The following is a 25,554-nucleotide window of genomic DNA, read 5'->3' as shown; positions in this document are numbered from 1 at the left end:
AGACAAACATATCCCCTCTAGCTATCGCCCCATTTCTCTCACGGGTAGTGTCTGTAAGGTTTTGGAGCGTATGGTGAATTACCGTTTAGCTTGGTGGCTGGAATGCCGCAGTCTTTTAACACCTGCTCAATGCGGATTCCGAAAGCATCGTTCTGCAGTTGACCATCTTGTTGCTCTCTACACTTATACCATGAACAATTTTCTCCGGAAACGCCAAACTGTAGCAATATTTTTTGATCTGGAGAGGGCATACGATACCTGTTGGAGGACAGGCATCCTCCACACACTGTTCTCTTGGGGCTTTCGAGGTCGGCTGCCCCTTTTTCTTCGCGAATTTATGGCAGAGCGCACATTTAGGGTGCGGGTGAACACTACTCTCTCCTGTACTTTCTCCCAAGAAAACGGGGTACTCCAGGACTCCGTGCTGAGTGTTGTACTGTTTGCCATTGCCATAAATCCAATTATGGATTGTCTCCTTCCTGATGTCTCGGGCTCCCTCTTTGTGGACGATTTTGCGATCTACTACAGCTCTCAACGGAACAGCCTTCTTGAACGACGTCTTCAAGGCTGTCTCGATCGCCTCCACTCTTGGAGCATCGAAACCGTCTTCCGTTTTTTCCCAGTAAGACCGTTTGTGTTAATTTTTGGCGACGTAAGGAGTTTCTTCCGCCCTCTTTACATCTAGGTCCTGTCAACCTTCCGTTTTCAGACGTCGCTAAATTCTTGGGTCTTATGTTTGACAGAAAACTGTGGTGGTCCTCCCACGTTTCCTATCTTTCGGCTCGCTGTCTGCGATCCCTCAACACCCTCCGTGTCCTGAATGGTACCTCCTGGGGAGCGGACCGAGTGGTCCTTCTCCGCCTCAATCGCGCCTTAGTGCGCTCGAAATTGGACTATGGAAGCATAGTCTACTCCTCTGCTCGGCCGTCTATTCTTCGGCGTCTCGACTCTATCCACCATCGTGGATTACGTTTAGTGTCTGGAGCTTTTTACACCAGCCCTGTGGAAAGCCTTTATGCTGAGACTGCTGAACCTCCGCTGTCCAATCGGCGAGCAGTCCTTCTGAGTCGTTATGCTAGCCATCTGTCTTCCATGCCTGCTAATCCAGCCCATGACATTTTTTTCGACGCCTCCTTTGATGTAGGGCATGCAGGCCGCACCTCCTCCCTACTACCACCGGGAGTCCGCTTCCGTCAACTGCTCCATTCTCTTTCCTTCCGCTTTCCTAAAACCTCCTTGACAACTTGGGGTACAGCACCGCCCTGGCTCCGTCCTCGGATCTGCCTGCTCCCTGACCTTTGTCGATTTCCCAAGGATGGTACCGCTTCACTCGTTTATCATCGGGCATTTGCTGCTCTATGTGCACAAATGACGGACGCCACATTTATTTACACCGACGGCTCGAAAACATCGTCAGGTGTAGGGAGTGCCTATATTGTTGGCGATACCCCAAATCACTTTCGGCTTCCCGACCAGTGTTCGGTTTATACTGCGGAGCTTTACGCTGTTCTCCAGGCTGTCCACTACATCCGCCGCCATCAGCGGATACAGTACGTTATCTGTTCAGATTCTCTCAGCTCTCTCCTCAGTCTCCAAGCTCTTTACCCTGTGCACCCTCTGGTCCACCGATTTCAGGACTGTCTGCTCTTGCTCCACCTGTGGGGCGTCTCGGTGGCGTTCCTCTGGCTCCCGGGACACGTTGGTATCTGTGGAAATGAGGCGGCCGATATTGCAGCCAAGGCTGCAGTCTCTCTTCTTCGGCCAGCTATTCAGTCGATTCCCTTCGCCGATCTACGGAGCGTTTTATGTCGTCGTGTTGTCCATTTATGGCACGCACATTGGTCGACACTTCCCCATAATAAATTGCGGAACGTGAAAGCTCTTCCTTGTGCTTGGACCTCTTCCTCCCGAACGCGTCGTCGGGAGGAGGTAATTTTAACTAGACTCCGGATAGGGCACTGTCTTTTTAGCCATCGACATCCTTTAAGCGGTGATCCTCCCCCACTCTGTCCCCACTGCTCTCAGCTGTGGACGGTAAGACACCTTTTAATTGAGTGCCCGTATTTTAATCCTTTACGCTCCCGTCTACAGCTATCGCCTGATATATCGTTGATTTTAGCAGATGACACGCGCTTAGCCGATCGCGTTCTCCAGTTTCTTAGTGCCAGTGAAATGACGTCAGTCATTTGAAGCTTTTTTGGGGACAACCAACCCCTTTCTGTAGTTAATTTTTAAGCCTTCCTTCTGCTTTTAGTTTCTCCAATTTTATGACTTTCGTTCCCATTGCTGCTGGTCTCCATTTTCGGATTTTTACTGTTTCCTAAGTCACGGACCGGGCGCTAATGACCATAGCAGTTTTGCGCCCTAAAACCAAAACAAAAAAAAAAAAAAAGAAAAGCTGTGTGATAGATTCCCAGAGGTAATTTATCGATCTCAAAGCGAGATTCCATAGAGGGGCCAAACACTATCTCATAAGGGGTAAGTTCATTGTCTTCGTGGAAACAGCCATTGTACGCACTTGCTACGTATGGAATGTATCTTTGCCAGTCAGTGTGGGCTGAGTTGACGTAATAGGAAAGCATTCGTTTCACAGTGCGACGGACACGTTTAATGTGGCCATTTGCCTGAGGGTGGAAAGGGGTGGTTCCCATTTTTTAATTCTCAGCAATTTGCACACTTGGACAAATAAGGTGGACACAAAATTGGTTTCTTGATCAATAATGATGGCTTCAGGACTTCCGAAAGGAGGGTCAAGATGATCTACAAAAGCTCGTGCCACTGTTCCAGCTGACATGTCAGCAATGACTACCAAAATAAGATATCAGGAGAAATGATCAATAATGGATAGAATATACTTACTTCCTTGTGTACTTATGGCAAGTGGCTGACTACATCAAAAGCTACGAACTGAAAAGGTTTTGATGTCTTGGGAAGAGGTTGTAAGGGAATTTTGATTCGTGTGGGTGGTGCTCTCTGGGCGCATGGTAGGCAATTTCTTATATACTTGGCAACATCTCGCCATCTTTTGTCCCACCAATACTTCATGGCAATGCGGGCATTTGTTGCTCTTCGTCTGCTCTGGAAATTTTGGATGCTGTTGTGGCACTGGGCAATAATTCTGGAGTGTTAGTCTTTAGGTATTACTATACGTTTACCCAGGGTGGTCTTGCAGTATAGAATTCCATCCTCTGTAACAAAATCCGGATGGGAGCGATACTGGTAGCATTTTGCATTATTTTCCTGGGAGTCTTTTAATTCGCCAATTAGCACATAGTCTGTTTGATCTACTCTCACTTTTCTACTAAGGCGTCAGCATTCTGGTGCAATCTTCCAGCTGTGTGTTGCACTTGGTAGTCATACTCTCTCAGCTTCAGGGCCCAGCGGGTGAGACAGTTGCTAGGGTCTTTTAAACTTAATAGCCACTGGAGTGCTGCATGGTCTGTTACTATTGTAAATTTTCTCCCATAAAGATAGCATCTAAAGTAGTTAACTCCAAATATTAACGCCAGTAATTCTTCATCCGTAGTGCTGTAATTAATTTCCACCTGGTTCAGCTGACGGGATGCATAACCAGTTGGTCTTTCCTCACTGTCAATACTTTGACTCAGAATAGCTCCTACTGCAAAGTCAGACGTGTCACATAAGAGAATGAATGGTTTTTCGAAATCTGGATAGATCAATAAAGGGGAACTAGTCACAGCATCTCTGATATGCTGCCCAGCAGTTTCACACTCAGGGGTCCATTGATATTGTGGCATTGTCCTTTACATAACACCTATAACAATTTCTGAGTCCCAGAAAGCTTTGCAATTCTTTTACATTCTTAGGTGAAGGGAATATCCTTACTGCTCCAATTAGATGGGGATCTGGCTTTACGCCAGTAGCACTAATAATATGCCCTAGATACTGTACTCTCTCAGCAAAGGCGCATTTCTCTATCTCTAAACTTAGATTAGCACTCCTTAGTCCAGACAAAATATTTCTTAACCTGGTAACATGCTCACCTATGGTCCTGTAAAAAACAATAACCATGAGTGTTTTTCCAAGAGTGAGTACGATTTGTTTTGGTTAGTCACAGGCAGATGAGTTAACTTACCCTTAAATTTGTCTTTGAGCACGGGAGCAATATGGCATATGTTACGTTCCAGAAGCTGGTGTTTTTGGTTAGACTGTGGCTTCTCTTGTACAGCGTGGTTTTCTTCAACCTCGTGGCCGCTATCTGTAACGCTGCCACTAGGAATCTGTACCTCCTTCATTCCAAAATTGTCCAAACAGACGGGAACATAAAATTTTTTCCTTGCACTTCCGCTGTTGTTAAACCACGCTTGACATGGACCTGTAGTCTGTCAAGGACATCGTTTTGATGGAGAGGAATTACCAATACGGCTGTTGTCGGTAGTTCGCTGGATTTGACCACAAGCCAGAGAATGCGTACCGTGCCACCGCTGATTCTGACAGAGGTAGTTGTACGTAACGCCCATGTTGGAGCGGAAGGAACCTGTGGAAGCGGCCGCGTTTCACAAGTACCTTGTGACGGAACGACGTGGGGGCCGCCGAAACGGTGGGTTTCCTCAGCGACACGGACAGTTTGAATTCTGTAATCGACTACACTCTGATAGTGGTGGAGGAAATCATTCCCCAGGATGACATCAAAATCTCCCATTCGTTTTCGAATTACGTCCATGTCAAAAGGGTAGTGGCTACTCCGATTTTCAGTTGAACTTGGCAATACCCAGCAGGTATGATTATCTCGTCGCTCATACCGTCAATGTGGTGACGGGGTGGTTTTAACACACGTCTATCCCCTTTTCCTGCGGATAATACGCTGGTTTGTGCTCCCGTGTCGACAAGCACTCTTAAATTCTTTCCTCGAACTTTGCCGTTGAGGGGGATATGAGCTGCATCATTTACAACACCGTGGCGGACTGGATGCATGAATTTCACAGGGGGCACGGTCTAGCAGCGTGACTTGCGCCTCCACCCCTCAGACTGTTTCCCGGTTGATTTTGGGGTCGTGTGGATTGTTGGTGAATTGTTCCCTCTCCTGGTTGTAAGAGGGTCCCCCGTTTCCTGGGTTCTGCGGGCAGTTTTTACTCATATGGCCTATGATTCCACACCGAGAACAATAAGGCGCACGGCACTGTGCGGCCGCATGGCCTGTCTTTTGGCAACGTTGGCATGCCTGCTCGTATTTGAAAACTGGACGCGGCTGTTCGTCCGAGCGTGCCGAACAGGCTATAACATGTGCTCCCTCCACCCGCATCATCGCGAGTCGTGTGGCATCAGGTAACGAGGCAGGCGAGGCTATTTTGACCTCTCCTCCAACATACGGGTCGATTCCACGTATAATTAAGTCAATGGAGTGGGCTTCCGCCTGCTCAAGTAACACCTCGTTACGGACAGGGTCCGAACCCAGCGTGTAAGTGCGGCAAGCCACAGCGCGGATTCGGTCAGCAAATGCCTCTACATCCTCCCCTTGCTTCTGGCGGAGGTAGACAACTTGTCCCTGTAATAGCGGGCGTCACGTCTGTCAGAATATCTTTCAACCCAGCTTCTAACGTGGCAAATGAGGTGGTGTCCCTAAGGGTGTGAACTGATTCGATATAGGTACGGGCGTCACCTGACAATTTAAGGTAGAGTACAGATAATAGGAAATCCTTTGGCCAAGCGCAAGCGCGGCCTACATCTCGGACAGTTTGTAGAAAGGACTTTATTTGCTCATTAGGTTTTCCGGAAAACGTCGGGATAAAGTTGACTGCAGGGAAACTGTTAGCCCAAAGTGCAATGTATGGCTGGGGTACTGTTTGGACTCTGCTACTCACTCCAACTGCCATCTAGTGGCAGCTTCAAACTGGGCAGGTCAGACTGTCCAGTATAGTCTGCTCCCTGTCGGAAGAATTTGCAACCTATGTGCGGAAGTGGACCTCTCAGGTCCTTTGTGCACGCAGGTAGGATTAGCCGTTGTAACGGCCGAGAAGGTAGCTGCGAGACCCCGTAGCGGACGGGCGTGTATGTCGTCCAGCTAAGCCAGGAGCCGCAGTTGGCGCGCTGCCTGTGCAATTTGTAACGTTTAATGTAATAAACAATTATACCAGACAACTTGTTCTGTCTAGTTATTGTGAGTGGAAACAAGGGGAGGACAGTAAGTCCTCTCGTACTATACATTCACACTTCAATGTGCCACCACGGGAAGAAGAGCCCGCGCGCACATTTTTTGGTCCTCCGGGCCGGATACAGTAACACGCGGAATTTACGTTCGCGCGGATTTATTTTCCGGTATTTGTGAACTTCTAAAAAACCACGTGTGAGCTGCGCACGTGATCGGTTTCGTTGTTGCCTGCTATCGAGTGTCCCAAGGCCTGTTCGGGACTTCGACAATAACAGCCTTAACAACGACGATCGGGGACATATTTGTGAACATTTAATGTGTCTCTAATTCAAACGCGGGAGGCACAGAAACGCGTCGGTGCAGCATCGTCGGTGACGTCACCTCCTGCTCCCGCCGAAACTTCGCGCCGTCGGAGACTGCCACACCAGCTGCCAGTGTCCGTGACGCCGCTGCTGTTCCAGTCCGTACTGCCGCTGCAGCCTGGTAAGTGCAACTGTTGGCGTCCTGCTATCATTTTCCTGGTCCTAAAATGGAGCCCTCAGAGAAAACAAAAATAGTCAAGCAGAGAGGTGTAGCAAAGGCCGCTCTCGCGCGCTTAGCGAGCTTTGTGCAGTCTGCAGACAGTGCCAGCATCGAAATGTTGGAATCAAAATTAAATCGTTTGACTCGGATTCGGACTGATTTTGAGTCGTCTCAAACACGGCTGGAAATTGAAGACGAATCAGCAGATCACAGTAAGGACAGGGCAGAATTCGAGGATTCGTGGGACTTTGTTGAATCCACTCTCAAGTGTTCAATGAAGAGGTACACCCAGCTTCCGCAGCCTTTGGGCTCGAATGCATCAGGCAGTGTCAGTTCTTTGAAACTACCCGCTATTAACATGCCAAATTTTGAAGGTGACTACCTTAAGTGGTCATCATACAGGGATACGTTTTTGAGCCTCATTATGAATAACAATTCAATTGATGACGTCCAAAAACTTCACTACCTTATTTCGTCCTTGCGAGGTGAAGCTAAAGACCTTTTGAAACATATACCTGTCACAGCAGGAAATCTAGCGATAGCATGGGGACTTATTACGCAGAGGTATAATAACCCAAAAATAATTGCAGCCAGACATGCTAATGGTTTGTTGGCCTTGCCTACAGTCGGCCACGGCGCAGCGAGCGATTATAGGCAACTAATTAATCACGTATGCAGCCATTTGAAGGCCTTAGAAGCTCTCAAACCTGATGTTCCACTTCATGAAGTTATTCTTTCGGAAGAGATTCTGTCCAGGTACTGTGCTACTGGAGGTACTTTCAGCCGTCATTTGCGGCGCAGCAGAGTGTGTTTCTAACGTACTTAGATCAGCAGTCTTGGTTTGAGCCAATTTTTGCTATTCTTCTGTTAATTCTACGTTCTTTAACATTAACCTATCAATTTCTGCTTGGAGGGTACCTACTGGGTCTGGTTTTACTGTAGGTGGGGAGTTCCCTTCAGTAGTGGTGGTACTATGGGATTGAGGCATGGTTACAATTTTAGAACACCTAGTGCTCGCCGAAAATTTTACAATGAGAGCACAAAAAAGGGGCCTACACTGGACAGCAAGGAGGCGGCGGCGAAGAAAAACTGTGTGAAGAACTTACAGGAGCCGTAGTTTTGGCAGTGGTAGGTCGTCGACGGCCGTATCTCGTAGAACGATAGCGACAGGAAACTGTGGTGAAGATGATGTCGGCGGTGACGACGGCTGTGCGATGTGCCTCAGCTACTCGGCCGGAACATGTGCGTTTCCTGGATAGCGGCGAGCGGCCGGAACATGCCACTGCGCAACATCGGAGCGGCGAGGAAGGCGGCCACCCGCAGCGTGGCGTAGCACTGGACTGCCTAGAAGCAGCGGCAGTGCGGCTGGCTGTGTGGTGCGGCGAAGCGCTTGGCCGCGCAAGCGACCTGACATTCGATGCGGCAGCTGTTTGGAAAGAGTTACTACTGGCAGCCTCATTGGATGCGGCAGTTAGATCAATGACTGTCCTAATGGTGAGCTATCCACTTCTGACGCCAGCTGTTAACATGTCAGAATTGTCCAGGAAGGGAAAGCAGTAGGCACCCGCTGAGGTGAAAAATCAAACATATTTTAAATGCATGGATGTTTAATGTCGTAAAAGGAAAGGCAGGCCTAGAGAAGCCGCCGAAACTGAAAGGGCTGCTGCCCCAGAGAGCAGGAAAGGAAAGCGTCTGGTCGGGTCGGAAGCTGCCAGCAGAAGAGACCAGAAAGTGTGTCCGCTCTCAGCGGCTGGCCTCGGTCCCACAACCACTTGACCACCTCCAAGCCTCCCTATTGGTCGGCCAAATGGAAGACGCCCAGTTCGGTAGCGTTACCTCGTAAGCAACACGTGAATTTAGCTGCTGACGGCTCACCACGTGAATTTCATAGTGGTTATGGCCGGTGTTGGGCAACGTGACCCAGACGCTGCAACTAGCCGCCAGGCAGAAGGCACTGACGAACATCAAGTGAAAAATAAAAATCAAATTTTTACACCAATAAATCCATTCAGTAATAGGCCCCACTGTACAGAAGTTACAGAAATTTAAAGGGGGGTTGATGACTTTGTTGAAAACGTAAATCAGGCCACGAATGAAATCAAGGGTGCAAAAGCAGAAGTTGAAGATTTCAGGCAAACTCCAGTGAGACGCGAAAGAAGCGGTAGCGCCCAATCGTGAGTCTAGGACAGCAAGATTAGTAGCTCGTGAAGCGCGAAAAAAATGCCCAAATTACATGACTTCATGCGTTACTTGCGAAGGTCGAAGTGACGGCAACCATGAAGGCTATTATTTCTCTGAGAAACAAGTATAGAGAGTAGCTGATGAGATACAGGAAGAGATGTTAGGAATCAAAGACGAGCAAACACATCCCACTACCCAGGACAATGAGCTGGCGGGTGAGATGAGACAAATGTGCGAGCTGGTCGCTCGTGTAGAATATCAGTCAGAAGCAACAGCACGTCGATGTGAGTTCATTTGTAACCAGGAATGTCAAAAACAAAATTTTGAATCTGAACACGTAGCCACATACCCGGCACACGCCGATATACGGCAGGAGCGCCCGCTCTACGGGGTACGGCGCTCGGTCAAGCGCAGAGTCACTGGTGCGTTGCGTACAAAGTATCGAGCCAGACCAAACTTGGGTGCGACGTACAGAAATATTACCACATGACTGTGATGACTCTGATAACTCGGATGATACGAGACGAGGGTACAACGGCATTCAGGGATCTAAGGCCATGAAAACTCTGGCGCGTACCCGCCAGAAGTTAGAGAAAGTCCAGAGGCACAAAATTATGAATATTTCGACTTAAAACATCTTATCTCAATTCAAAATTGCCATTACAGCCAAAGTCATGGATTTCTCAGTGTGATAGGGTACTGGCCATGAGTATACAAATTAGTCTGTGGATACCTGGAAGGTTCAATAGCAGAGAACATGCCTAGTTTTATAGCGAACTGTCCCAGCTACGGCGAATTCAGAGGGGCTTTCCTAAAGACCTACTGGTCACAGGACACTCAAAGGATTAAACAGGAATATTATGTTAGCGAATGATTACGAAGTACCTGCTGTGCCGCATTCCGGTAATGTGTTTCGAGACACTTGTCACCAAGAACCGTTCCCTGGACCAGCCGCACATTGATAAGGAGATAATGTGACACTGCTACATGAAACTGCCCTTGAGGTACCAGAGACTGCTCATTGGCAAATGTAATGACACAATAGTGATTCAAAAGCGCTCTACGAGAGTTAGACATTGCCAAAGAAGCACAAAACGCAAAGGACCGAATGAGACATGGTGAACGAAATTAAACTGACCAATAACTCTCAAAAATCGACATAGAGATATCAAGGAACAGCTGCTGCAAAGGCATAGAATAACAGTTTTTTTTATTATTTGTATTGCAAGAGGATTTGTGATTATCTAAGGTCAAAACAGACCGGGAAGAAATGCGAGAGCTCAAAGCAGTCGTGGGGACGCAACTTTGTTTCCTGAAACCAGAGAACAAGTGGACGCTGCAATTCCATTGGAGGAGAGTCATGATGAGGCAAACCACACAGTGGGCAGCTTGGCTTGCTGACAGGGCCTGCATACCCTAATTACTTTACGGATACGCCGAAGCATATTATTAAAACAGCAGGTTTCCCTCCAAGCATTTCCGCGCACCAAAGTGACCATAGCTCAGATGCACGTACCACAAGAACTTATTCACCAGTTCCTCGGTTATCGCTAACAGCCAACTGGAGTCATCCAGGGCTTGCCTCTTAAATAGGACACCATTCCCTACAATATAATGCTGCCTGCTGGCCGCGCGAGATCTATCTTGCCATTTCTCCTTGATGTCACGTAAACTTCGTCCTTGTCTTGCGCCGGCCGCAGTGACCGAGCGGTTCTAGGCGCTGCAGTCTGGAACCACGTGACCGCTATGGTCGCAGGTTCGAATCCTGCCTCGGGCATGGATGTGTGTGATGTCCTTATGTTAGTTAGGTTTAAGTAGTTTTAAGTTCTAGGGGACTGATTACCTCAGAAGTTAAGTCCCATACCGCTCAGAGCCATTTGAACCTTGTCTTGCTCCGCCCCGATATTACATAGTGATGCAGTGACATAATATTCAAATGCCACGTTCTGTAGGTATAAAGCACTAAAATTGTTTTCATCTATTGCACCATCCTCAGCATGGATGAGACCGACAGGCATCAGAGACAGAACATCTGTAACAATTTTCTGGTGCCACAGAATATATTTTATCCTGAAATGGTATTCCTGGGGAAACACCGTCCACTGTCCTAGCGTACAATGATTCATGTTGGCGCTCATTAAGAATTGTAGCCCTCTATGGTCGCTGTACACCCTAGTCATGAGTTCGAACAAATAGTACCAAAATTTCTTGAACACCCAGACAATCTCCAGGGCTTCAAGATTTGTGACAAGGTAGTTCCGTTCAGTCCGCAAAAGCACACGGCAAGCAAACAAAATAGTTTTCCAGGTAGACAGGTCCTCTCCACAATCCGTCGGGAACACCACCACTCCCAGTCCAGTCAGGTAGAGCTCCTGATTGACTCGGGTGCACGAACAATAGAGCATTAACCAGTGCATTTTTTAGCCCATAAAATTCACTCTGTGCTTGCTCGGCCCTCATTTAAACGGTGTTCTTACCCATCAGTGCACACAAACGAGGTGTTGACAAAACAGTGAGATTTATAAACATTTTGTACAAGTTGCAGAGTCTCAAATAACACCTGAGCTGACACTTTGAAGTAGGCACCACACACTGTGCAATGGCTGCAATTTTGTCAGGGTCTGGATGAATCCCATCCACCAACACAATATGACCCAGAAGTTTTATACTTTCGTGACCGAACTTTGATTTGTCCAGATTCACGGTCACCCCTGCTTTCTCGAGTACATCGAGCAATTGATTTAGAACCCAGTTATGTTCCTCTCATGACTTCTTTGCAATGAGAATGTCGTCCATGCACACCGTTATGTGCGCTTTCAGATCATCATATAGTATGCTATTCAGGGGTGTTATGAAGGTGGCTGAAGAAACTTTTACCCCATAGGTGAGGCGTTTAAACTGGTTGCGACTTCCATAGCAGGGGAATGCAGTGTATTGCCTGCATGATGAATCGAGCATTATTTGCCAGTAGCTGTACCAGAGATCAATAGATGATAAAACTTGCACACCATGAAAGTGTTGAAAAAGTCCTTCCACTCCTTCTGGCCTATCCATCTTGGACATAATTGTATTTCTTTGTCGTGAGTCCAACACCAAACCTACAGACTTGTCCCACTTTGGTACTACGAGTAACAGTGAGTTATAGGAGCTCCTTGCTCACTCTATTACACCCTTTTCCAGCATCCTACTTATTTTGGCTTCCACGCTACTCTTGTACAACAGAGGAATAGGGTAGGACTTAACAGAAAATGGTAGATGTTCGCGCACCACGAAGCGGCACAGAAATCCACTGATCGCCCCCAGTGAGTCTGAAAATATTCAGGCGTGACTTCTCAGAACGTGACACAGTTCCACTCAATTAGCGTCTATGGCTCCCGCACCAGCAATACATCTGTTCACAATGTTTGTGAAAACAGTGCTCCTCTCAAGTTCACTAGATTGTGAGTCCAGGTCACTAATCAGATCGACAAAAACCTCCTGCACAGGCCACGACTCTAATGTGAAATTTCACACAGCTCACCTCAGACACCTTACACAAAACATTCCTCAAAAATTAGTCTGACAGGGGGTACTCCCAGCAATGACAGTCATAACATCTCCAGGCATGTCAATTATGGTGTGATGTGCATTCATAAAGTCAGTTGCCCCCAGGGGCTCAGCATTCATTTGCTGAGTACGGGCTTGGCGACCCCGGGGTCCTGAGCTGGGGACTGGTCGGCGCCGCCGGTCTCCTGTCACCGTAACCCCCGGACATGCTTCAGCGACCACCGTATGGCGCGGCGGTGGAATGTTGTGTGCTGCGGGGAATGGTAATCTTGGCTTGACCGCCTGGATTGCGAGGAAGGCCAACCTCTATAAAAACCCCTCAATCTTCCGGTGTGCTCCGCGCCTATGAGATGCATGGCTGTTGAGGTGGAACAGTCGCAAGCGGGCAACCTCTGGGGCACCTGCCACACCCCAGTTGTATAAGGCTTACTCAGGCACGCGGGGCTCTGTCTGAGCGAACCTTTAGTTCCCGAGCTACTCGTGGGACCGCAATGGACCCTTCGACCTCTACATTTCCCCCTACCAGTGGCTTGGGTGGGCCACTGGTAGGAAAACACACACCATCAAAGAAGCGACTTCGTGCTGCGAGTCCTCCAGCGCCTAGTGTTGATCGAGATTTATCAGACTGTCGTAACAGAGCACATGCTGATACTCAGAATGTGTTTTTGATTATTAAACAGAAGGAGGGTAGCTTTGAGCGGGTTTCTCCCTTTTACATCCACAAGGGTCTTGAGGGAATTGCAGGAACACTTAAATCTGTGAAGCGACTGCGCAATGGGACTCTGTTAGTTGAGACATCTAGTTCCCGTCAGGTCACTTCTCTTAGGAAAGCAACCTGTCTCGGTGAGTACGCTATCGAGACCGAGCTCCACTCCACTCTGAACTACAGTAAGGGTGTTGTGACATGTAGGGACTTGGTGGATATCCCCACAGACGAGTTAAAATCTGAATGGGCTGATGAAGGTATTGTTGACGTGCAGCATATTATGAAACGAGTCGATGGGAACCTAGTCAAATCCGACTCGTTTATTCTCACGTTCAGTTACCCACAACTCCCAGAGCATGTTAAAGCGGGGTTCTTACGTTTGCCAGTAAGGCCATATTTCCCCAACCCAATGCGCTGTTTTAAATGTCAGCGCTTTGGGCATACTACGTTGGGGTGCAATGGGATAGCCACTTGTGGTAAATGTGGCCAGCCTGCCCATGAAGGAGCCGATTGTTCATCGCCTGTGAAGTGCGTGAATTGCTCTGGGAGTCACCCTGTCTGGAGCCGGGTCTGCGCCATCTATCTCGACGAACAGAAGATCCAGGAGATCAAAACATCTAAGCGCATCCCCTATGGTGAGGCCAAGAATCTCTTTAAGTCCATGCAACCTCCTGTGTTTACGACATCTTTCGCTTCCGCTCTGAAAAAACCGGTACAAATGGCCACTGTTGCTACCCAAACGGAGGTTGCTAGTGTTAGCACTAATACCTGCGTTTGCCAGTGCACTTGTGCTGCTGTGGTTGTTTTGAAACCTGCGGCTCTCCCCGCAACGTCGGACAAGGCCGTGTTTGCTGACATTGGGGTACTTCCTGCCTCTTCCCATATGGCGCCTTCTACCCAGGCGGGTACAGCTCCACCTGCTGCCAAGGCTCTGCCTTCTAAGCCCCGCAAGACAAAGACGCCGAAGGTGAAGGTTTTGCCACCTGAGGAGACTGGTCAGGGTCGGTCCGATGACGAGGCCATCGTACTGTCTGACATCTCCCGTGGGTCGTCATCGGAGCTGATGGACATTGATGTCGACCGGGGGCGATCTTCTCGCCCCAGGAATAAATCTCCAGCCAGTACGGGCTCTCCTCCAAAACACAGAGGCAGGGTGAAAGTTCAGCCACCCTGATCACTGGCTCCCATATTACAGGGGAACCTGAATGGGTTCAGGACGCATGTGGCCGAATTACAACTCCTTGTACGAGAGTGCCCTTTGTGCTTATGTCTCCAAGAGACATATTTTCGGGCCACTGATGCTCCTTCTTTACGGGGCTATACCGTATATCGGAAAGATGATCTGACGGGGGAAAGGGCAAAGGGTGGTGTTGCGGTTTTTGTCCGTGACATGCACCCCTCATCTGAGCTCCCTCTCGTTACAGACTTGCAAGCAGTTGCAGTTGACCTTCTTGTGGGTCGGAGGCTCACAGTCTGTTCACTTTACTTACCACCTCAGGATGCGATCGACTCTGAGGCTCTCACAGACCTTATTAGCCAACTCCCCCGCCCATTTCTTCTTCTGGGGGACTTCAATGCTCATAATGTCTTATGGGGCTCTTCGACTACTTGCCCCAGGGGTCGCATTCTGGAAAACCTCATGATGTCTGAAGAACTGTGCATCCTCAACTCTGGTGCTCCCACTCATTTCTGTACTGCTTCTGGGTCGTCATCAGCTATTGACCTTTCCTTTTGCTCTCCAGCACTCGCGGATTCTGCTCTGTGGGAGGTTGCTGCAGACCTCCATTCTAGTGACCACTTCCCCCTTTGGATTCGCCTCCTGGCTGAGGCTATGGCATTACCAGTGCCGCCCCGGTGGCACCTCTGCAGAGCTGACTGGACACTTTTCAGCCAACTGGCTGTTTTGGAACACCGTGCCAGCGTCCACGAATGGGTAGACCATGTTACAGCCGTGATCTCCCATGCTGCTGAATTGTCAATCCCACGGTCATCCGGTCATCCCAAGAGGCGTCCTGTCCCTTGGTGGACCACTGAGTGCCGCACAGCCATCCGAGCCCGCCGTGCAGCTCTGCGCCGCTTCAAGTGCCGTCCCTCAGCTGACAATCTTGCGGCCTTTCGGGTGGCAAGGGCCCAAGCGCGGCGAGTGAGTAAAGAGAGCAAACGACGGTCATGGCAATCGTTCTTGAACTCCATCTCCCGTTCCACTAATTCTACGAAAGTATGGGAAGCCAGCAGGAGGATTTCCGGGAAACTCGGCCAGCTACCTGTCACGGCATTGCTGCATCAGGGAAGTCTCCTCACGGCGCCGAGAGACATTGCCCAGACACTTGCCATGCATTTTGCGGAGTCTACCGCTACTATTCACTGTGATTCAGATTTCTGCCGCTACCGCACTGCCATCGAGAAGGGTCACTTGGACTTCCGGTCTCCAAATTCTGAACCCTACAACTGCCCCTTCACAATGTGGGAACTGGATTCGGCGCTGTCTGAGGCTCATGATACTGCGCCTGGCCATGATCAAATCCGGTACAGCATGCTGCAGCACTTGTTACTGCCTTCCAAGGAAGTTCTCCTGACTTTTTTTAATATGATATGGTTATCTAGCACGTACCCTGACTCGTGGAGGGAGGCGATTTTGATCCCCCTCCTCAAACCGGGGAAGGACCGAACGCATCCCAGTAGTTATCGAAGTATTGCTTTGACGAGCTGTTTCGGGAAGACGTTAGAACGCATGGTCAACAGTCGCCTGGTTTGGCTGCTCGAAACCAGGCAGCTCCTTAGCCCCTCGCAGTGTGGCTTTCGGAGATGTCGTTCACCTACAGACAACTTGACCCTGCTTGAGGCGGCCATCCAGCAGGCCTTCCTACGTAACCAGCACTGTCTCGGTGTCTTCTTTGACATTCATAAGGCGTATGACACTACGTGGCGCCGCCATATCCTCAATAAACTCCATGAGTGGGGTTTTCGTGGCCGTCTCCCCATCTTCATTCGGTCCTTTCTTTCCCACCGCCTCTTTCGATATAGGGTTGGTAATGTGCTATCTGATTTGTATGTGCAGGAGAATGGTGTTCCTCAGGGAAGCGTTTTAAATGTCACCCTCTTTGCTGTCGCCATTAACAGTATCACGTCCACTATCCGGAGTCCTGCCCAATGCTCCTTGTTTGTGGACGATTTTGCTGTTTTCTGTTCTTCCTCCAGTCTTGTCACTGCTAGTCGGCAGTTGCAGCTTACGATACAGCGATTAGAGGCATGGACTGCGAAGACGGGTTTTACCTTTTCTGCAGACAAATGTGTGTGTGTGTTCATTTTAATCGTTCTCGACGTCTTTTTACCTCCCCTGAATTGCGTCTGAGGGACACCATTCTTCCTTTTCGCGACACTGTGCGGTTCCTGGGCCTCACTTTTGATTCCAAGTTGTCGTGGTTGCCTCACCTTAAAGACCTCAAGGTGTGGGCCCTGAAGGCACTGAATATTTTGAAATGCCTGAGCCATCGGTCCTGGGGAGCAGATCGGGCGCGTCTGCTGCAGTTTTATAGGGCTTTCGTCCGATCGCGTCTTGACTATGGTTGCACCGTGTATGGGTCAGCAAGGCCTTCGTATCTGAAGATTCTTGACGCAGTACACCATGAGGGTATCAGGCTGGCCACTGGTGCCTTCCGTACCAGTCCCATCCCCAGCCTGTGTGCTGAGGCAGGGGAACCGCCGCTCGCCATCCAGCGGAAACTCCTCATGGTGCGACGGGTGTGTCAATTCCTTGCCTGTCCTACCTCCCCTGCGTACCCTACCATTGCCCGACCGCCTATGGAACGTCTCTTTTCCGGTCGTCCCAGGGCAACGAGACCATTTGGGATTCGTGCCAAGCATTTGCTTGAGTCCCTTGGTGTCGAGCGTGTGGCCCCCCAACGACAAGGTTTTACTCGCCTGCCTCCCTGGTTGCTCCAGAGGCCCAGCGTCCTTTTAGACTTGTCGGAGTACCGGAGGAGCTGCACTCCTGCGTTTGTTTTTACCTCCTTATTTTATGATATTTTAAACCAGCATCCCGACCATGTACCAGTATTTACGGATGGCTCCAAACAGGGGGACTCTGTTGGTTGTGCTGTTGTTTTCCCTGATCGAGTCATCAAGTTACGGCTTCCTGCGGCGTTTACCATCTTTGATGCCGAATTGTTTGCGATCTTGCGGGCATTGGAGCAGATGAGATGTGTTCCCAGTCTTAAGTTCCTCATCTGTTCTGACTCCCTGAGTGCCCTTCAGACCATGCAACACTTGTACCCAGCGGATACGGTCGTCCACAATATCCATGATGCCCTACACCACCTGCAACGGCAGGGGAAGGAGGTTTCCTTCTGCTGGGTGCCGGGGCACGTGGGTATTAGGGGAAACGAACTGGCGGATGTGGCTGCCAAAGATGCGTGTTCCCTCCCTCACGTTGTTGCATGTGCCGTCCCCCTCCATGCAGTTACCTCCCTCCTGCGTTTTCGCGTTCTGCGTCAGTGGCAAGAGGAGTGGCTGGCAGTCAGTGAAAATAAGCTGTGTCTGGTCAAGGCCACCACGCGGCCATGGCGTACGTCCTACCAGTCATGCAGGCGGGATGAGGTTCTCCTCACTCGCCTCCGCATCGGGCACAGTCCCTTAACACATGGTTTTTTACTCCGGTGGGAGGACCCCCCAATCTGCAGTGCTTGTGGCGTCCAGATTACTGTCCGCCATATTTTACTTGACTGTCTTTTATTCTCTGACCAGAGGGCGGTGGTTTCTTTGCCACCGGATTTGCCCTCTATTTTACAAGATGACGCAACGACTGTAGTGAAGGTCTTACGGTTTTGTGTCCTGTCCAATTTGTTGCCTCGGATTTTAGGGAGACGGTTTTAATGTGCTGCTGGGTGACTGGCTCACCCAGGTTTTAGGTAAGAGGTCAGCCAGTCACGATTACCTCCTTGTTTCCCTTCGGTTTCTGTTCTCTTTTCCTTGTTTCCCTTCCTTTTTAGTATGTTCCTTCTCCTCTTGTTTTGCCTCTGTATGTGAGGATTTGAAACTGCGTCAGGTCTGTGTCTTTTAGCCGTTCTCCTTGTTCGCTGTCCGTCTTAGTCCCTTCACTGCATGTGTTCCTGTTTTTATGCGTTTGGCCGCTGATGACCCCGCTGTTTAGCGCCCGTAAACCTGAAACACACACACACACACACACACACACACATAAAGTCAGTTCCCAATACCATGGTCACATTGATTAGGGCATCAAGAAAAAATTGAACTGAGACTCATGACCTTGACAAATGAAGTTTACTCGAGCCTGTATTTTAATTTCGTCGCTTTTTCCGTATATCGCGCCCTTGACCATGGTTCCTCTCGCCTGGAAAGTCGGCCAACTTCCCGTCTCTTCACATCTTCGAAACGCTGCCTCACTAATAAGTGAAAAGGGGCTGCTCGTATCGAGGACACACATAAGGCTGACTTCTCGAATGGAAACAGACACAACTGGGCTTACCGCGATGGCACACAAATACTGTGGCCCTCCTTCAACAAATATTCGCTAATGTCGTCTTCCTCTATAAAATGTACTCCAATATGGACAATAGCACTGGTCCTCAGTAAGTTGACGCCTTCTGCGCTAGTCAACTGTCATTGTTCCATTTGATTAGGGGCATTAGGCAGATTGTGTCGGGGGTTTACCAAACGAGTTCCTAGACCTGCTGGCGGACCACCCACACTGTTTCTAGCACCCCTGCCATTGCTTCGTCGGTAAACAATCCGGGGTCGGTTTAGACTACCGTTCCCTGGTCTGCCATAGTTACATCTGAATCCTGCTCTTTTCCATTTCTCTCTACCCCTCCAAGGTGTCTCCGATTCTCTCTTGTCGATTGGTGATCATTGGCATCATTTGCTCTATCAGAGTTCCACGAAGAGTCGCGATGCTGCCGGAGATCTCTCACTCTGTGATGCGCGGGTGACCTGTTGTGTCGTGAGTGTCACCTACCCCGATGGCTGCGGCTCCGCTCGCGTGGTCGCTGCTCGTAGCGGCCCCAGCCATAATTATGCCGTTCGCATAGCACCCAAGTTCTAGGAGCAGATTACTGAAACCCTCTATGTCACCCTTACACCGTCCTGCAAGGATAACATGCCGCAATTGCATGGGAAATTTTCCCAGACAAATGCGAATAATTTCTGCAGGTCCATAGGGATCTCCTAAATACTCATTCACCTGCAGCATGTCTTCGAACATCTGCACAGGGCTAGAGAATTTCGACTGGTTAAGTTCTCTTAGCATGATAAGTCCGTGTTTTACTCGACTTCGGGCTGCTACTGACCAATAAATCGATAGAAAATGCTGTCGAAATTCCCTGGCTGAGTAACAATTGCGTGCAATTGAGCTCATACGCGCTGCTGGCTCACCTTCGAGGTAACTGCACTAGTATTCAATGTTGTGCGCACTTGGCCACGTCGGAGGAAGGGAGAATTCGAATTGTTGCAACCAGGTCTGTGGGTGAATTCCCGTGGCCGAATTACGGAACACTTCAAAGTTACTCACCGTCAAGAAGTGTTTGAAATCAAATTTATGACTTTCACTTCTAGGCGAACATTCCTGAGGGGATCCACGCCAACCCAACCTGGTACGAGAACCGTGATCATAACACTAATCAAACTCGCAATTGTTCCTGGAATCACTGTCGGAGTAATTGCCCTTGTGCTCATTTATTTGCTTCATGGGCCGTTACACCTTTCATGCATAATTCTAAACAAGCCATGCGCCCACATAGCACTTTGGTAACCCCTTCTTTTTGCCTACTTATCTCACACTGTCCGTGTTGAAAATTTATTAGCGACCGTATTTCGTCTGTGTCTGCTAATGACGATGTAATCGTCTCCTTATTACCGTCGGAGTTGCCTTCTATTCTGTCCGAGATTTTGACTATCTCTTCCCGTATCTTTCGGTGGGCCGTATCCTGCTGTAATTTCATTCACCCTAGATCTCGCTCGAGGACCATTAGCGCGTGGCCATGGATTTCTACATGGGCTCTGATGTCGTCAGGGCACTTAACGGCAGCGTCTTCTATTCGGGACACAAAAAGCGCGTGGTCACTCTGATATTGTTCCTCTGAAAGGGTACAGTACCGCCCGACATTGAAAATAGGTACAACATACTTCATTATTTTTGTCAGAACAACACATTTTTTTTGTAAAATAACTCAATTTCAATTAATACAGTGAAGCCGGATACCAGTGTGGGAAAGAATGACAATTTATTTATTTAATTGATCACATGTGCACTCCCACAAAATAAATCCCTACATCCAGTTTGGTGAGATCTGTGAAATGAATGAATGTATGGTCGTCTGCTAACCGCAGATAGTGAATGTGAATATATGATCATCTTTGAGACGATCCTTTGGCCACCTTTGGTGGGACCAAAGAGATGAAATTTACCTGAGCTTTGAGCGCCTGAAATGTGGCTGACCAATACGGTAGCATGGTCTTCCCCCACCTCGACAGAGGTGCGAGGTGACCTAAGGAACGGCCATGTTTCAGCACTCTGCCGCTGGATCTTGTGCTGTTAAGACCTTTTTTAGTTGTGCTCCGTAATGAAAAAAGAGTGGAGACATGGTATGCATGTGGAATATTTAAGAGTAGTTTGAAATAATAATTTCTCTATTTCAGGAACTTTTGTGGGGAGAATTAAGTGTCAGACAGGTAATATTAATGGGATTGTAGTAATCTTCGGAAGTGACCAACGGTCACAATGAAACCACGTGTAGCAATAAGTTGAAATACTTCCGTGTGCTTAAGTTAAGCTGAATTACTAGCGTGTGTACAATAAGTTGAAATATTTAAGAAATAGCTTGTGTACCATAAGTTGAAATATTTAAGAAATGGCGTGTGCAGGACTTGAAATTAGAGACGAGTACTTCCACGTGGTGAGTACTGTGTGAGTCTCAAACTGTGTATGAGACAAAAGATAAAGAGAAGTACTCGTCCATGGTATCAGTTGAGGACTCGCGTGTGTGATGAATACGTTCTTAATATTACTTTGCATGATATGATTCCGTGTGACGCTAGATTCAAACTCTGAGAGAGAAGCAAGGTGAGTCGGCCGTCTATCCAGCAACGCCACTTGGCTTGCATTGCACAGGAAGACGTGCATATATCTCCAGAGTTCATAGTAGGAAAGTAGAATTACGAAGTGGGGCAGTGTCGTGTGAAACTGGGATAAATATTAATTGAAGTGGGAAAGCTGAAAGTGATAGTGTTGTGACTATTTAGTGTTTTGTATTTCATATTGTAGTGTGATGTATGTCATGTAATTTGGGTATGTGTGGTTTGCATGGGAGAGTAGCAAGGTAGTTTCAAAAGATTTGTGGGTTATGCTTGTTCCTTCTGTACCGCTCGATCTGGAGGAAAGTTTCGTGATGATGATTGTGAGAGTCGAAGTGTGAGATATAATAAAAGATCCACCATCCTATCCAGAAAGTGTACTGTAGCGTTAAATAATTACGAGACCATAATATAGAGATTCACCAATGTAAAGCCATGCCCACTGGGCGGAATTTCTCATGTGTTATTGTTGTAGGTTATAGAATTTGTGTGTTTAGGTTATAGAATTTATCGGAATAAATAAGATAGTGAAAAGAAAAAGATTGGTGGACTTTTCCTTCGAATTGTATGTTGTCATGATGTCCCGAATTTATGTATGCACCATTCATATTCAGTGCGGTGGCCACGTGTTGATAAAAGCCGTTAAATAAAAGACAAAAAGAAAATGTGGTATTGCCAGTGCGTAGTGAACAGTCAGAGTTCTGTAAATCACTGATAGTCAGAAGTGCGTTTCCGTTGCGTATTATTCATACAGGAGAATAATTTGTAACTTAATTGTGAGTACGAGAGTTCATGTTACTCGATAAATAAGAATGAATCCACTCGCTTGGCAGACCACTCATCTTGCAGGCCTGACTGCTTGATGCCACAGTATGAGCAAGGCATGTGGGTGCCTCTCACCTCTAACGTGCGGATATTCCCAGCGGCCCTTTCTTAGTGCTCCACAACACGCTTCCTAATTACCAGCTACCCCTCCACTAAAGCGTTAATGTGTTGGTGCATGATATCCAGTCTATCTCTGATATCTTGTACTATCTCGTTACTTAATTTTGTAGTAACTTCCTCGAGTTGCATCTTATTCCCTTCTGCTTGTCTTTTTTATTATCTTCTGCTTGCCTTTTATTACCCTCTGCTATCTGTTGTAGGATAGCCTCTAACGAATTTACATTTACTGACTGGTTCGAATTTACTACATCGGGCTCAGAATGGACAACGCCCGGACTTGGGATTTCCATGTTTTCCTCCTGGGCTGCCTCCACGTTTTGAATTACATACTTATATGGATATGGTGTCTGTTCTTTCTGACATGTCCGAAAGAACAGACACCACTGTTGACAGACAGCCGTCTAGAACGAAATTATTGTCCTCGTTCAGCATTATTGTCTGACCAGTTCCCCCGATTGCGGCTCCCTGAACAGCTACGTGTCTCCATCGTATACTTAGTTACTCCGTGTTCAAAACAAAAAACAATGCCAAAAGACTCCTAATCGATTATCATTCCCCACAAAGCACTCAAAAAATTACTACAGCATACCTACACACGCTATTGATCAAGAATCAGTAATTACAACTGCAGTGCAATAAAATACATAACAATGCCTATAAAGCAGTACATAAAAAGAGAAAACACGGAAACAATGCCATCTACACCTTTAGTTCAAATCAGTGCAAAAGTTGTTCTGCCTTGTTGAAAGGCAATATACTGGCTAGCACATAAAAAAAAAAAAAAATTAAACTAAACTTATCTGCGCATAAGAAGTTCTATGGTTTATCGAAATTCTAGAGCAAGGTAAGCCATGTTTAAGTGACGTTCCCATAAGTGGCGTTTATGAAATGAGTGGAGCCCTGAGCTATATCCAGATGGCTAAAAGAGCCACACGCAAATGAAAATTCGATCTGACATTAAAATCAAAGTAAAAGATTGGGTCGCCACCAACTCTACCCACACGACAAACAAAAGGTTTAACTGAGCTGGAAAATTAATTTAGTCATAAGAGAAACCTCATAAAAGAAAGTTCATTGCAATCTCACTCATAAAAAATGGGATGTAATTATTAATATGATTCAAGAATTGTTCTCATGAATCAAATAATAAAATAAATTAAAAAGGGTGTGCACACTGTGAATAAGAGCAGGTTGCAGGAACATTCCTGAAAACAAGATCCAGTCTAAGGAATTTGTTTTAAATAAAAAAGGGACAGCCGATGTGGCAGAGCGGTTCTAGGTGCTTCAGTCTGGAACCGCGCGACCACTACGGTCGCAGGTTCGAATCCTGCCTTGCGCAGGGATGTGTGTGACGTCCTTAGGTTAGTTAGGTTTAAGCAGTTCTAAGTTCTAGGGGACTGATGGCGTCAGATATTAAGTCCCATAGTGCTCAGAGCCATTTGAAACACTTTTCTGAAATAAAAAGGGAACGCTAATTATTGGCTTTGTGCGTATGGAAACGCTATGGATGGGCTAGCAAGGAAATTACAAGGTAAATGGCGAAGGTAAAAGGAGACGCAGCATCGGTACACTGGATAAGATTTGAAACGAAATCATTTACTTCTTAAGACATTGATATAAGGCGTCTATATAACTGCTGTAGCCTGGTAACTATGTACGATTGCTCTAGCAACTCTCATTAACTGCAATCTAGAATCACATAATAAATGCTCCTTACTCAGTCTCCACAATTTGGCGGCTGTAGCCAAATTTTCAGAATAAGGTAAAAAACATCTTTCCCGTGTTTCCCTTAAAACGGGATAACCAATGCCGCACCAGTGCCACCCAGAGTGGTTAGTTTGGGATGTGACTTTCCCTCTCCGCTGCTCTGAGCTCATTTAGATCTATGTGTAATTTATCTACTCGTTCCCTAATTTACCAATAACTTCTGCTGCTTAAAGTTCCTTCGCGGTGACTACAATTTAACCAAGAGAAAAGTATACCTTAAGAATAGAAAAAAGATCTAGGCAAGACACAGGAAAAGAGAAAACCCAATAGGCTCGAAACCAAAATAACTCATATCAGCACATACTTACTTTACTGCTTGATACACCGTAGCTGTAGGTTTTCCATACTGCTGATTCCTAACTCTAAGAGATCTGTCCTCCACGATGTACAAACAGGCACGGAATTCATCTCTATCGCCAGATTTGAATGTGGGTTCTCTGCTGGGCGAGGGGCAGAGACTGGTTGGCGTGTGTCCGTGTAGGGCTCATGTTAATGGAAGGATGTTTATTAATCAACTACAGTATTTTGGTTGTTGACCCTCTGGGCACGGTTTGCTTCCGCTCGTAATTTTCTCAGTGGCGACGAAGGTGGCTGGTGGCTGCTCACAAGTGCATCCACTGCCGTGACTGTAGCTGTACTGCACTACGGCTGCAGTGGCTGGAACCACGTGCCACGGGCTCCATGTGATCATGGACTGGTTGGGGGGCGTGGTGGTGGCGGCGGCGGCGGCGGCGGCGGCAGTGGGAACGGTAGGTGCCCTGTCTCAGCGACCATCCCTGGCAGTGGCTGTCTGCCGTCGGCGGTGCTGGATCCTCAGCTCTGGCCCCGCTCACGGTGTTTGTGGAGGCAACGTCCCAGGACGATGGCGACAGTGTTTTATCCCAACGCCCTCCGGGTGATGACTCCTATTACATTCTTCTGCCTGCTCTCGGCGTCCGACGATAGTGGCGGTGAAGACTATACCAGCGGCGTCACTCTGGCACCTCCTAGGCGACGACCTGCATTAAGACGGTATCTATTACAATGACTGCGACGACACTGACGACTCCAAACTGGTGGCTCTGTTACTCCAGTGTCTCACGAATGTCGATGAGCTGGCTGTCGATCCTTAAATATGGCTTTCTACCATTGATTTTTGTAGTTCTTTCTCCACAGTAGATTACTGGAATATGCTGGCGTTGCTCGGCTAGTGTAACTGATCTGATTACGGCCCTCTATGTTGACACCCTGACGTGTAGCAAGCTGCTGCTTGTCACATCCTCCGCTGGCCGTTGACACAGGGTTCTCCTTTGTGTTACTTAAAAGGGAACCTCCCCATCGCACCCCCCTCAGATTTAGTTATAAGTTGGCACAGTGGATAGGCCTTGAAAAACTGAACACAGGTCAGTCGAGAAAACAGGAAGAAGTTGTGTGGAACTATGAAAAAAGTAAGCAAAATATAGAAACTGAGTAGTCCATCCGCAAGATAGGCAACATCAAGGATAATGTGAGCTCAGGAGCGTCGTGATCCCGTGGTTAGCGTGAGTAGCTGCGAAACGAGAGGTCCTTGGTTCAAGTCTTCCTTCGAGTGAAAAGATTACTTTCTTTATTTTCGCAAAGTAATGACCTGTCCGTTCGTTCATTGACGTCTCTGTTCACTGTAATAAGTTAGTGTCTGTGTTTTGCGACAGTAACGCAAAACCGTGCGATT

This window comes from Schistocerca nitens, chromosome 3, assembly GCF_023898315.1.
Source record: "Schistocerca nitens isolate TAMUIC-IGC-003100 chromosome 3, iqSchNite1.1, whole genome shotgun sequence".
Taxonomy (NCBI): domain Eukaryota; kingdom Metazoa; phylum Arthropoda; class Insecta; order Orthoptera; family Acrididae; genus Schistocerca; species Schistocerca nitens.
The sequence above is the reverse complement of the archived record's forward strand: the minus strand, read 5'-3'. Positions refer to the sequence as shown.